Source organism: Miscanthus floridulus, chromosome 4 (assembly GCF_019320115.1).
Source record: "Miscanthus floridulus cultivar M001 chromosome 4, ASM1932011v1, whole genome shotgun sequence".
Classification (NCBI taxonomy): domain Eukaryota; kingdom Viridiplantae; phylum Streptophyta; class Magnoliopsida; order Poales; family Poaceae; genus Miscanthus; species Miscanthus floridulus.
Window position 1 is genome coordinate 55,784,007 of NC_089583.1, and position 14,614 is coordinate 55,798,620.

Below are 14,614 nucleotides of genomic sequence, written 5' to 3' on the forward strand. Positions count from 1 at the left end.
CATGCCAGATGTACACCACAAGATGGCATAGCTTACAAAGCCAAGTGAGATAGGCCCCTCCCTTAGTCTTACAACCCCTCGATCGAGAGAACCTCCTTCTTTGTACATGCACTGGCCCTAAACTCTATATAAAGGCAGCCATGGCATCCTCATCTTTATCTTCAACACATTCATACCCTAGTAGGACTCCTAAGGCTTCCCTTTAGGTAGTCCATCTCCTAGCTCTAGCTCTCCTACCTCTTCCACCATTCTTGCACGCCCATTGTAAGAACTTCAGAGCATTCAAGCGAGGAACACACACTCGATCATCTCTAAGACTAGACATAGGGCTTCGGCCTAAACTAGTATAAATCATTGTGTCTTTTGGATGCTACCATTGTCTTCCTAGAGCAGTGCGGGAATTGTATAAGTTTACTAGTCCGGTTTACAAAACACTGACAACTACAAATCTCCAAAAAGTGTTGGAGATGAGCACTCGCATCTTCATGTGCCTTTCCACAAAATTGGCTGGCTTGCACCATGTTGATGAGAGTTGGCTGGAGCTCAAAAGCATTGTCTCTAGTGTCAATCGTCGATCCAGTATGGATGTTGGTCGTAGTTAGATCAGAGAATTCATGAAAGGTCTTGTCAGCCATGGCCTCAAAAACTGGTGTTAAGATGCACCTTGTCTGGTTGTCTTCCACTTCTGAAGCTAGAAGTTTCTTGAGTTTAGCTTTGGTCCTCCTGATTAATGCTTCTGGATCTTCAACATAGTTTTTTGGAAGGTCAAAACTAGTCATACATTACCCTGCATAAGATATGAAAGTAGACAAAACAAGGGTAAGCCTGGTTAAGCAGAGGTGAATGGTTTTCCAATCACACCTATAAGTAAAAGTTTATCAATATCCTTCTGATTGCCCAGCTACCTTCCCCGGCAACAACGCCAGAAATGCTTGTTGGTATTTCATAGCATCACTAATAATAATGACACTAAGAAATACTTATGGTAATTTATTGTGACTTAGAAAGAATATATATTTGAGGAATTCTGCAAGCGCACAAATATACCATTGTAGCACTTCACCTAGGAGTATTTTAGGTATCGTTATTTATATTTTTACCTCTGGAAAGGATTGGCAAAGGAAATATTGATAACTTATACTTATGATGGATGAATAAACCAACAAACCTTCTACTCTAAACAGGGGTAAATTGAGAGATAGGATAGTATATATATATATGTGATAAATGTAACACTCAGAGTACTTCATAAGATAGCAATGACAAGACTAAGTAGATACAAGAAAGATTAATTTCTAAGTCATTCTAGTTACAAGTCAAAGCATACATTGATGTGCATATATACTTAGCAATCATGACAAAAGATTCACGTTATATCTATGCATGAGGGACATTACTAAGGAAGATCAAGAACAAAGCCTGACTTCCCTCTCAACTGGGTCCTACTTAACCTATAAACAGGAGATGGACTACAAAGGACTCAACGAGGCTATCACCCTCATGATCTACCACTCAATCCGAAATGTAGAGTGCATCCGTAGGTAAACTTCGTATAAGCATCACGCTTACACAATGTCGACCACTTAACCCATTCGCATAATGAGCTAAACACTTTGCGATCCTATGCATAAACATAATGATAACTCTAGCTATACCAAGCATATAATCAAAGTAAACAATAAACATGATAACTAAGAACATGAATAATAATATATAGAACAATGTCATAGCAAATGTAGCAAATATATGAGTAATGAAGGATACAAGAGTCTTTACCAAGCCAAGCTCTTGACAAGATTGGGAATCCAAGCAAAAAGCTTGACACTCTCTAGATCTAACTTAGCTAGCTATGTCTAAGAATATTTGTGTAGGGAGCTCTGAGGTTGTAGCCTGTGATGATTTCTAATGTAGGAGGATGCCCTAAAGGAGGAGGTATGGGGGGCCTTTTATAGGGGGCACCAGGGGGAATCCATGGCAACATTAAATCTGAGTTCTTGTTATGAACCAACCTTGAGCAATGACATAGATTGAACCTAAGAGGCGGTGGGGAACTGACGTACAAAGTGGAGGCTGACAGGTGGGACTTGTCAATAGAATATCATCGGTAGTCCTCTGAGGGGTATCCCACGAAGGTAGATTGATCGGCAGAGATGTGTGTAATCGAGAACAAGAAGGCAACAGAGACACACGAGTTAGACAGGTTCAGGCTGTTAGTATGATGTAATACCCTACTCCTATGGTCTATTAGATTGTATTAGCTATCGTATGATATTGCGTGAGTTTGGAGGGGTCCCTGTCCGCCTTATATAGTCCGGGGGGTAGGGTTATAAGTTGGTTAGATCTAGAAGATAACCGAAAAGTAATAACAGATTATAGGAATCATGGGATCATATGTATCCTAACAGATCTCGTAGTATCTTCAGGATATCTTCCTAGGTGTTTTGCGGAAGGTGTCGAGCAGCATCGTGCCCTGTAAGGCTTCATCTTATGGGCTGGGCCACCCCTAGGGGCATAGCCCATATGGTCTACCATGGGTATCTGAGGTCATGCCCCCCACAGCTAGTCCCTAAGCGCCTTGTATCTATTGTGTAATGTCGTCTTGAGCTTGTCCGAGTATGTGCAAACAAAGCCAAGCAGTCAAACTCATGGTCCGACCACCGTGATGAGTTGCTGAGCAGTTGTGAGCCATTGCCGAGTAGCGTGAACCATCCCCAAGCAGCGTGAACCATCGCTGAGCAGTGTGACCTAAGTACGACTTCCCATAAGGATGTAAGGAGCTCAAGTTCAGAATCGAAAATTTCTTCATAGTGGACCAAGTGTGCCCACTTTGAGTCCGACCATGACAAAGGAAGATAATCTTCTTTAGCTTCAAGAGGTGTGGAGTCTTCTAGATTAAAGCAAACACACTCACTGTAAGGTGAAGTGTGCCCACTTAGTCCTCGAGTCTGACAGTAGGTCACATAGTCACGTGGTGCTAGGGTCTAAAGTAGAAGAAAAGTAGAAAACCAGCCGAGCAGATAGCCAGTCCCTAGGCATAGCATTGAGTTGAGAAAAGCACATTCACCGCAAGGTGAAGTGTGCCCACTTAGTCCCCGAGCCTGACAGTAGGTGACGTGGTAACATGGTGCTAGGGTCAGAAACAGCAGTCAATAGAAAAAAGTTCCTAGTGCAGTGAGGAACCAACTCATAGTGCTGACGCAATCCCCGAGCCACAAGAAGAAATCTTGGAGAAAACAAATCCTAGAGAAAAAAATGGAGTAACGGTTGTACAGTAGTAATTACTGAGCCATAACAGATGGCGGAGAAGTCGGTGAATATTCAGTGAGTAGTAACAAATTACGGCAATAAATGGGTAATACGAGCTGTAGTTGTGCGAAAGCCCAATTAACAGCCCACCATGGTGTTGCAGAGAATTCATAGTGGCACAAATCATGGGAGCGGTTTCCCAAAAACCCTCAAATGCGAAAGGTGGGGGAAGTGCTTTATAACTGCGCCGCCGCACCCCGCGCTCCCACATTTGCCACTTTGCCATTTCATCTTCCTCCTTAGCCCTCGCGCTTATAGATTCACATGTGCTTCCACCGCCAGCCACAAACCAGATCTGAGAGATGACACCGAAAAAGGGAGCTAGAAACCTAAAGAAGGCGGCCGCCAGAGCCAGCTGCTACAACGAGTGGGTGTCGTCAGGTCATGGGGGAGGCAGAGATCAATAGGATGGTGGAAGCAGGCATTCTCCCAAACCAGTGTCACTGCCAGATGGTGGCCAGCTAGCGGTGAGCCCTTTCCAATGCCCCATACCGACAAAGTCATAGTTTTTGGGGATTATTTCTAGGCGTGGGTTAGGTTTTCCCATTCATCCTTTCTTGAGGGATCTGCTAGAGTTCTGGGTCATTAGTCTATGTAATCTCCACCCAAACACCATCTTGCACATCCCCATCTTCATCCATTTCTGTGAGACATATCTCGAAGTTCTTCCCCACTTCAACCTCTTCCGTCATCTATTCTAGCTGAAGAAGAAGGGTGGTGGCAGTTAGAAGGTGGTCATGGCATGTATCTTCAACTCTATGATGGGATAGTGAGCGAGTACATTACTATACCACTGAAACACCTCGCTGAAGGGGTGGAACGCTAGGTGGTTCTACATGAAGCAGAGCCATCCCGCCATCTGCTATGACGTCGACCATGTTCCAGAGGACCAAAGGAGCTGGTCAGAGAAGCTGAGCAATGCCAACATGGAGTAGGTGAGGGAGCTCCTCGACCTGATAAAGGGCATGAAAATTAACAATGGACTGGTGGCAGCGAGTTTCATAGTGCACCGCGTCTAGCCCTACAAGGAGAGGGTCCACACGAGATATGACTTCAAGGGTGACAACGATGGTACCCAGGAGAGCACGAGGGAAGCTGATAAAGGATGAAGTGCTAGAGCGGGCCGTAGAGCTATTCGCTCCAAATGCCTCATTTAGCATGTCAAAGCAGACTGAGGGCCTTCAAGTGTATGAACCCACCACCTCAGGTAAACACCCCAATTATTTTGTTCCTGATGCTTTTCATCCTTTATCGTCGCAGAGCAGTGTCCTAATTCACTTGTGGAAAGATCCATTCGTAGGACCGAGCGGTGTACTTCTTGGGCGTGCTGAGGGGCGATTGGCTATAGGTAGTAGATGCCTGGCCACCAGCTTAGCCTGAGGAGGGAGCCATCAGTGCCTCATTGGAGCCTAGAGGCACAGACGCTTGGATGGACAGAGTCCTCCCCCGGTGTCAGAGAAAGTCCAAGGAAAAGGGCAGTGGTAGATGATCCTAGCCTAGAAGAAGAGGAAGATGGTAGGTGCCGCCCCCCATAAACTGAATGACATCTAGCTTGGCAGGTGACCGGACCACTCAGACGCAAAGTGCAGTGATGTCTGAGTGGTCGGACGACGATGGGGCTCCTAGTAGCTCCTCATCTGAGCACTAAAGTGCCTCCACTCAACACACGCATGGAGGAGCAATCGAAGGGAGGGGAGGGAGTTCTCGAGCAGCTGGTGAAGGGAGTCCCCTGAGTAGCCGGAGAAGCGAGTCCCTAAGCAAGCCAGCGACTGGGAGTTCCTAAGCAGCCAGTGAAGGGAGTCCCCGAGCAATAGGCGAGGGGAGTCCCAGAGCGAATAGGCAGAGGAGAGGTCAACAGCGGAGACTACGAGACCTCCATCCCAAGGCAGTGGGAGTCCACCCTAGGGCCTTGCTTGGGGGCTCAGGGTAGGCAGTGCTGGTTAAAAAAAGTATACCAGCAAGCCGACACATAAGTATCCTTGTCTTGGAGTCAATTTGTTGTCGAATCCTTATCGCTGGTGGCGATTGACGAGCTAATCTAATGCAGAGCAAGGCATATAGAGTAGTTGAATCCATCTATGTAGACCGGTGAGCAGCAAGGGGCTGGTCCCGATGTGGAGGCAACACTGTGCAACTCCCGTCCCAGAGTCCCCTGGGTGCTCAGCAACCTATGGAGGAGTAAACCGCCCCTACTGGTGGACTTGGCGGCGGCGAAAGGTTGGCAGCTGATGGTGGATGAGTCGGTGGCAGTGCCTGGGGCAATGGCAGAAGTTGGTGGGTCCTCAGGAGTAGAGGCTGGAGTATCCCATGCCATGTCAGAGTCTGGAATGGAGAAGCCTACGGTGCTAGGGGAGCAGACGACGCTCCCTAAAGTGTCGGAGGGCATGGTCGAACATGTTGTTAGGCCACTGAGCCCCTAGGTGGTGCCTCCAGCTGTGGAGGAGGACGAAGTGGAAGAGATTGAGCAGTGAGGAATCATGACCTCAAGCTGTCTGAATCCTCTGTAAGCGGGGTGACAAAGTGGTGGTTGTTGAAGAGGAGGACACCACCAGGGAGCTTAGGAGGCTAGAGTTTGCCCTTTCCAAAGTGATGAAGCAGATCAAGGTCAAGTATTACGTCTGTGATGCTCGTCTTTGGCATTGTAGATCAGGCTTTGCTTCATAGTCTTGGTGCATTTGCAGGAGATAGCTTAGACTACTGAACAATGGTGCTAGCTGATCAAGAGGATGGAGCCCCTCATCCGAAGAAAATGCAAAGCTGAAGGAGGCAATGAAACTCATGGAGAAAAATGTCCAGAGGGCCCAACATGAATGGGATCTTGCTGAATCCAACACGCAGGGATCTAGAATACCAGAAGGGCATCCTATCCGAGTAGCTGGCGACCACATTCGAGCTACTACGGGGCAAGTCCAAGTAGCTAGAATGCACCTCCGAGCAGGTGACTGAGTCTTTCCGTGTAGCTAGAGTGCAAGTCCTAGGTAGCTCAGGATCATCTCCGAGTAGAGAAAATGTATGGCGTGTCAGCAATTTTGCTTTGCATTGTTGAACAGTCATAGTGTTGCTAATGATGGTTATGCTTGTAGAGCAAGATGTGGAGCTTAGCTAGCTGCGCCAAAACGTTAGGCAACTCTAGGAGGGGGAGAAGAAGATAGTTGGGCAGGTGAAGAAGCTGATCGAGGAGCTAAAAGGTGAGTTCTTCGTGGTTAGAGTTACTGCTAGAGTAATTTCTTGGCTTGATAGACCCTTGCAATGTTTGCAGACTATCATCGGAGGGTCAAGGCATAGTTTGATGTGCTGGAGCAGGAGACCAGAACCCAGCGGAGCAAGCTTGACATCATAGTTGTCGGAGTCAAGCCGGTGCTCGACTACGTCGACCTAGAGGTGGCTCCTAGCCTGATGGCAGGCCGCTGTGTCTAGACACCATCATCGATAGGTGCAAGGCAGTGTGAAAGAACTTCAAAAGCTTCAACCAGTGATGCCACAGTTACCGCCTATTACTCACTGCCCTTGCGGTGGTCCGGTCCCACTACTCAGCCATTGACCTTCAAATGATAGGGGCTAGATTCACTAGAGGGATGGGCACGATGAAGCACCAGCACTAGAAGATGAGGTGGAAAATGCGGTGAAGAAGCTGGCCAGCGATGTCGAGCTGTTCGATGAGATGGACGGCGATGGTGAAGCCCGATGATTTGCTCAGAGAATGTGCTACGAAGCCCGATGATCTGCTCGGAAGAATATGCTGTAATAACTAAATAGGGTAGTTAAAACATGCAAGGGCATAGACAATCATTTATATATGTATAAATGTTGTGAAGTGTCATGTGCATGTCTAAGCAATTTGCCAAGATTTTGGTGAAAAAAATTGTTGTAGTGTTAACCCTAACGCAATTATACGTAGTATAAGTAGTGTCTGAGCAGTTAGTTCATTACTAAACTCCTGGCCTTAGCTAGCCCATAGTCCATAACGTCGAGCGCGGAGCCCGTGCACATGTAGGAGGAACAGGCTTGACCAAGGAACCACAGTCGACCACCCATAACGTAGAGCGCGGAGCCCGTAGCACGTGTAGGGAGAGATCGGAGACTGGGTCGTCTCCATAGAGAATAGAATGGAACATGTGCTGCTCAGTGGTTGGTGAAATAACTTGGAGATATATGTAGTATAAGTGTTGTCCGAGCAGTTAGTTCTTTACTAGGCTCTCAGCCTTGGCTAGCCCATAGTCCGTAACATCGAAAGTAGAGCCTGTGCACGTGTAGGAGGAACAGGCGTGACCAAGGAACCGTAGCCGACCACCCATAACATAGAGCGCGGAGCCCATAGCACGTGTAGGGAGAGATCGAAGACTGGGTCTTCTTCATAGAGCACACAACATAATGTGTGCTGCTCGGCATTTGGTGAAGTATCTTGGAGATATGGAGATACGTGGCAGAGCGTTTATGATGATCTCGTATTGGAGTTCGTTAAAGAATAGCTTAGAGTTGGCGACCACTAAGTGGAGATTACATCGTAATGGTGAAATAATGGAGACAAATTATGGCGACCAAAACTTTATTCATCATGGAGTGGAGAATACATATCTGGAGCGTTTTAAGGATAGAAACTATAAGGTGCTCGATGTGCCATGAATTGGGGATATCGATTCCGTCCAAGTCACATAGCCAATAAGACCCTGGTCAGGGTAACCTCTTTGACCATGTAAGGCCCTTTCTAGGGGGAGGAGAGCTTGTGCATCCCTTCAGTTTTCTACTTTCTATAGAGAACGAGGTCACCGACAGCAAATGAATGACCTTTGATGTTGCGGTTGTAGTATCTTCTTACGCCTTCAAGGTATTTGGCTATGCAGATACAAGTGATCAAGTGTTCTTCCTCAGCCCTATCGACATCCTCTATTCGAACAGTTGCGGCTTGCTCTTCATTACAATTTTCCACCCTAGGTGCTCGGAAGGCAATGTTCGGTGGTAGTATGGCTTCTAAGCCATAGACCAAGAAATATGGAGACACTCTGGTGTTGTGACTAGCTAGAGTGTGCAGTCCCTAGACCATAGCTGGTAGCTATTTGAGCCATCTGCCCAGATGCTTTTCTTCTTTCTAATATAGCCACTTTTTAGGGCATCAAGGATCATGTCGTTTGCCCATTCAACCTGGCCGTTGTCTCTAAGATGGGCAATGGAGACATATTTGATAAAGATGCATCAGTCTTCATAGAAGTCCCAAAAATGATGACCAGTGAATGTGGACTTGACATCAGTGATAATGCTGTTCAGGAGACAGAATCTGTGGATGATATCTTCAAAGAGCTTGACCGCTTTCTTTGAAGTGGCTGAAACAAGCGGTTTGTATTCGATCCACTTGGAGAACTTGTTGATGGCGATGTATACGTACCAAAAAGCACCTAGCACTAGCTTTAAAGTCTACATCATGTTCAGTCCCCAACAAGCAAAAGGCCAGGAAGCTAGGATGGTCTGCAGTTCTTATGCCAGCACGTGGATTTGCTTGGCAAAAAATTGGCATCCTTCACAAAAGTCAGACAAGGTCTTCTGCATCGAAGATGGTGGTGGGCCAGTAAAAACTAGCTCGAAAAGCCTTGCCGACCAGGTTTCTCGAGGCCGCGTGGTTGCCACAGGAACCAGAGTGAATTACGAGAAGTAGTTTTACTCCCTCTTCTTGGGTGATGCATTTCTACAGTATCCCTTCCTTGGCACTTTTCCTCATCAGGTTCCCGTCCACCAACACATAATGCTTGCTTCAACTGGATTATGTGTTCGGTTTTAGTCTTGTCGATGGGTACTTCAGCGATGGTGAGGTACTTGATGAACTGTTCCCTCCAATCGACGATCAGTGAGGGTACTATAAGTACCATCTACTTGGCAGGGGGAATTTCTTGCACCTCCTTCTCTTCCTTAATAGATGACGTAAAGCGGTCTTGAATGAAGACCCCTGGTGGAATCATAGTGTGAGAAGAGCCTATCTTAGATAGGTGGTTGGCGAGCTGATTTTGAACGCATACCACATGGTGGTACTCGATACCAGTAGAACTTTCCTTCAAGCTTCCTGATTTCAGCGCAGTATGCATCCATCTTCTCACTGGAGCAGGACCAGTCTTTGTTGAGCTAGTTGATGACCAGCGTAAAGTCCTCGTATACCATGAGGTGTTTGATGCTGAGCTCAACAGCCATACTGGAGTCTGTGGAGACATGCTTCATATTCTATGGCGTTATTGGAGGATGGAAAATGAATTCGGAGAACATGTATCAGAGCTTGTCCTTGGTCGACGTAATGAACAAAATAGCCAGCACCAGCACCGTTGATGTTGAGGGCACCATTAAAGTACATCACCCAGTGCTCAGGGCAAGTAGCGGGGATGGGCTCTTGGATCTCGGTCCACTCAGCAACGAAGTCAACGAGCAGTCTGTGACTTAATGGTAGGCCTACTTCTAAATTCAATGGAGTAAGTGTCGAGCTCAATAGCCCACTTGATGATGCAGCCATTGGCCTCTTTGTTATAGGAAAATGTCCCCCAGAGGGAAATCGATGACCATGACGATCTTGTAATACTCGAAGTAATGGCGGAGCTTGCGTGACATGATCAAAATAGCGTATAGCAGCTTCTGAACTTGAGGATAATGAGTTTTGGGACCATTAAGGACCTCGCTGATGAAGTAGACTAGACTGTTGCATCTTGTAGGCATGCCCGACCTCCTCGTGTTCGACGATGATAGCTGTGCTAATGATGCAAGAGGTGGCGGCTGATGTAGATTAGTAGAGTTTTGTCTAGGTTGAGGCACCGTCATGATCGGAGGCTTCGTTAAAAACAACTTGACCTGCTCGAAAGCTGTATCTACCTCCTTCGACTAGGAAAAGCACTCAGGAGGCCTTGAGGAGTTTGAAGAACAGTAGTCCCTTTTCACCGAGGCGTGACATAAAGTGACTGAGAGCAGCCATGCAACATGTGAGCTTTTGTATATCCTTGATGGACGTTGGCTGTTTCATGTTGGTGATGGCAAAGAAGATGTCGGGGTTAGGTTCGATGCCATGGGCACTGATGATGTAGCCTAGAGTATGCTGAATGGAACTCCAAAGATGCACTTTGAAGGGTTCAACTTCTATCTGTACCTTTTCAGGTTAGCGAATGTTTCTTCGAGGTCAGCGATGAGATTATCGTTGGTCTTGGACTTGACGACCACATCGTCGATGTAAGCTTCGATGTTGTGGCCTATCTATTGATCAAGGCACATCTGGATGGCCCTTTGGTAGGTCACCCCGGTGTTCTTGAGTCTGAAGGATAGGGTGGTATAACAATACGCACTGAAGGGCATGATGAACGACGTCTTGATCTGGTCTTCTTCCTTGAGGGATATCTGGTAATAGCTAGAGTAATAGTCGAGGAAGGAAAGTAATTCGTAGCCGGTGGTGGAATCTACAACCTCATCCATCTGAGGCATACCGAAGGGGTCTTTAGGGCAGTGTGTGTTAAGATCAGTGTAATCAACGCACATTCTCCATTCTTTATTCTTTTTTTTGAATGAGAACAGGGTTTGCTAACCACTCAGGATTATACACTTCTTTTATGAATCCAGCAGCTAGGAACCATTTTATTTCTACCCTAATAGCCTCCTTCTTGTCTGGCAGTGAATCGTTGGAGTTTTTGCTTGATCGGTTTGGCGGTCGGTGAGACATTCAAGGAGTGCTCGGTCTTTTCCCGTGGTACCCCTGGCATGTCTACAGGTTTCTAAGCAAACATGTCAGTGTTGGCACATAGGAAGGAGATGAGCGTGCTTTCCTATTTGGGGTCAAGGTGAGCCCCAATCTTCATGGTCTTGGAGGGGTCGTCAAGGCCAAGGCCGACCTATTTGGTTTCTTTGGACTTGGTGGAGGCACACAGAGGCTCCAGCGCTGGGATCTCTAGGTCATTGGTGGGCAACGTCTTGGCGTCGGTGACCACGTTGGCCATCTAGATGGAGAGGTTGGTGGCGTCGGTGAGAGAGAGACTCTCTGTCTCATAGGCGTAGGCGATGAAGAGGTTGGCCCATAGGGCCAAGGACTTCTACAGGCGAAGGCATCTTCAGCACCAGATAGGCATAGTATGGTACATCCATGAACTTTGCTAGAGCTAGCTGACCAAGTATGGCGTGGTAGGTGGTGTTGAAGTCAGCGACGTAGAAGCTGATGTGTTTGACATGGTAGCTGCTAGCCATGCTGAACTATACTAGTAGGGTGATCTCTCCAAGCAGTTTGAATACCCTACCATGTACCACACCCCAGAAGGAGAAGTCAGAGGGTGTGAGATCTCCTATCCTGAGCCCCAGCTCCTTTAGGGCTCCGGCGAAAAGGGGGTTCAGAGCGCTCCCACCAGTCGACAAGCACTTTTCTAAGAAACACTTTCTGGATGGTTGCATCGAGGACGAGGGGGAAATGCCCTATATAAGGAATATCCACCCACTGATCGGCCCTACTGAAGGTGATGGGGACCTCGGACTAGGGGCGATAGCTGGGGTTGGTGACAGCGTCTTCTGCATTGACGGTGAGCACCCGACGGGCGGTGAGCTTCCGTTCTCTTCTACTTTCAGTGAAGGTGAGGCCCCAAAAGATGGTGGCGATGACCTTGTCATGATCCTAGAAGGCGTTGTTGTTGCCCCTAGGTGGTCGATCAGCCTCCGGTTCCATTGTTGTTGTGGTCGTCCTAGCTTTTTGGCCTAGAACTCCTAAGCCAAGCCTGAGGCAGTCCTTCATCTTATGCTTGGCATTCTAGTGGAGAGGGCATGAGCCATCGAGGATCTTCTTGTATTGCTCATCATAGTTGAGCTTGGTGTGAGGTTCATCAATAGCGGTGATGATTTGGTCTAGTTGGTGGCGACAATATTAACAAGACTTGGATCCTTCAAGTCGATCATGGGCACTGTCCCGATGGTGACTGCAGTCGTCGTAGCGGTGGTCGCTGTGGCACTGGTCATCGTGGTGATCATCGATGCGGCGAGTTAGGTCGATGAGTGCCCGCATCCTCATTGAAGCGCACCTCAGGTTTCCTCGGTGTCGGCGTACTAGTTGGCAGTCGTAATCATCTCACCAATCCCTATGGGTGGCTTGCGGTTGAACTTGGAGCAGAGATCATGGTGATGGAGTCCTCAAACAAAGTCGGTGATAACATCAGCTTCCATGATGTTGCAAATAGAATTCCTCATCTCAGAAAAGCGTCTGATATAGCTACGTAGGAGCTCAGACAGCTTCTGGTAGATGCGGTTTAGATTGTGCTTGGTGCTCGGCCGAGTACACATAGCCATGTAGTTATCGATGAAAACCTTCTTCAGCTCTTCCCAAGATCTAGTGGAGTTTGGGGCGAGGCTTGTGAACCAATTCATCGTAGTTGGCATAAGCATGATGGGGAGATAATTCGCCATGACACTAGTATCTCCCCCGATAGCGTGCACAATAGTGGCGTAACCTGTAGCCACTGTGTGGAGTTCATCCTTCCATCGTAGGGCTCGACCCTAGTGATTTTAAAATCATGGGGCCACTAGAGTGTTTGGAGTGCCCTCGTGAACGCTAGGGCCCTTCGGGGTTGTTGGTGCCATGATCTGCAGCATTACCGGCATTGAGCTGCTCGAGAGCTATGTCTAGGTTATCGAACTCTTGCTCATACTCTTGACAGTGGCGTACTTCTTCGTGTCGACCGAAGTGGTGCTCGTCGATATGCCGTCATGCATCTTGGAGATTATTGAGGTGTGCTCAGACGTCCTAGTCAACCTCCTAGTCATGTTAGCGAAGGTGTTTGATGTGGTTGCCCCTAACTCCCCCTAGAGAGGTTGTCTGTCGTCGTAGTGTTAGTCGGTGAAATGACTTGGGCGGCAATTAGATCTTGGCACGGCTGATCAACAAATCAAGCTTGTGGAGTATGAAGGCCTCTAATCCTAGTGGATCTCATTGACCTGCTAGTGCACCACTTTAAGCATGGCGGTGACCTTGGCAATCTCTGGTGTCTATGGGAGCTGAGCGAGCTCGTTGGCGACCATGGCTAGGTTGGCGCATGGGGTCTTGTAGACGTCATGGCCGTCAACATGGACAAATTTATCATTGAGGTTGTGTTTGAGTTGGCGTGGCCTTCCTTGCGAGTCAAGCTGAGCCTCAGGCCATCGCAAGGGCAGCCTCATTTGCTCAGTGCTACACACGATTGACATTCCTATTGATGTGGGCGGTGTGGTCCTCCTCAGGTTTCTCCTTCCCATGGAGGGCTATCGACGCTAACAATGAAGATTGCGCCCCCATGGAAAGGAGGGAAAGGAAGGTGTTCGGCGGTGGTTTCGACAATAGTCTCCATAGAGCCCTAGGACTCGAAGTCTAGATTCTCCTCCAAGATAGTTTGGAGGGATGCTCCAAGGGGCCAACGTGTAGCATGTTGATAGCCAGCGGGAGCTGGTCGACGATCTGGTTGGCGAGAGGATGGACATCTCCAACCTGGTCAGCGAATTTGCCCCATAGAGCCACTTGATAAGTGGTGGCGACGTTGGTGAGCCCGAAGGGTAGGGCCATAACCCCTAGAGTTTCCCGAGCAGCCTCCGATAGATCTAGATCAGAGGGTGGTCAATGTTAAACCAGAGCGGTCAGAGTCAATTCTATGATAGAGAGGCAATTGATGAGCTTCTGGCCGACCTAATCGATGGATGCGATTAGATCATCGTTGTTGATTCGCCTCCTCTGGTAGCAGGGGAGCGGGCGGCGAGTTGTCGGTGAAGACGACCTCAAAGGTGGTTCCAAGATCGGATCCATAGTCGCAGGTGTTAGGGCAATCGGCGCAGTATTGATCTGCACCGGCTCGATGAGCTCACCGACTCTGTCGGCGTTGATGATCCATGAGATCGATCTGACCATGAAGATCTGGGCGGGCTGTAGGAGGGATGAAGAGCTTGCATAACGTACCATCTTGTTCGATATAGAAACAACACGCACACCCCTACTTGGCACGTCAACTGAATATCATTGGCAGTCCTCCGAGTGGTATCCCACCAAGGTAGATTGATCAGTAGAGAAGCGTGTAATCGAGAACAAGAAGGCAATAGAGATACATGAGTTAGATAGGTTCAGGTCGTCAGTATGACGTAATACCCTAGTCATGAGGTCTGTTGGATTGTATTGGCTATCATATGATATTGCGTGAGTTTGGAGGGGGTCCCTACCCATCTTATATAGTCCAGGGGGCAGGGTTACAAGTCGATTAGATCTAGGAGATACCAGAAAGTAATAATAGATTATAGGAATCATGTGATCATACGTGTCCTAATAGATCTCGTAGTACCTTCAGGATATCTTTCTGATGTT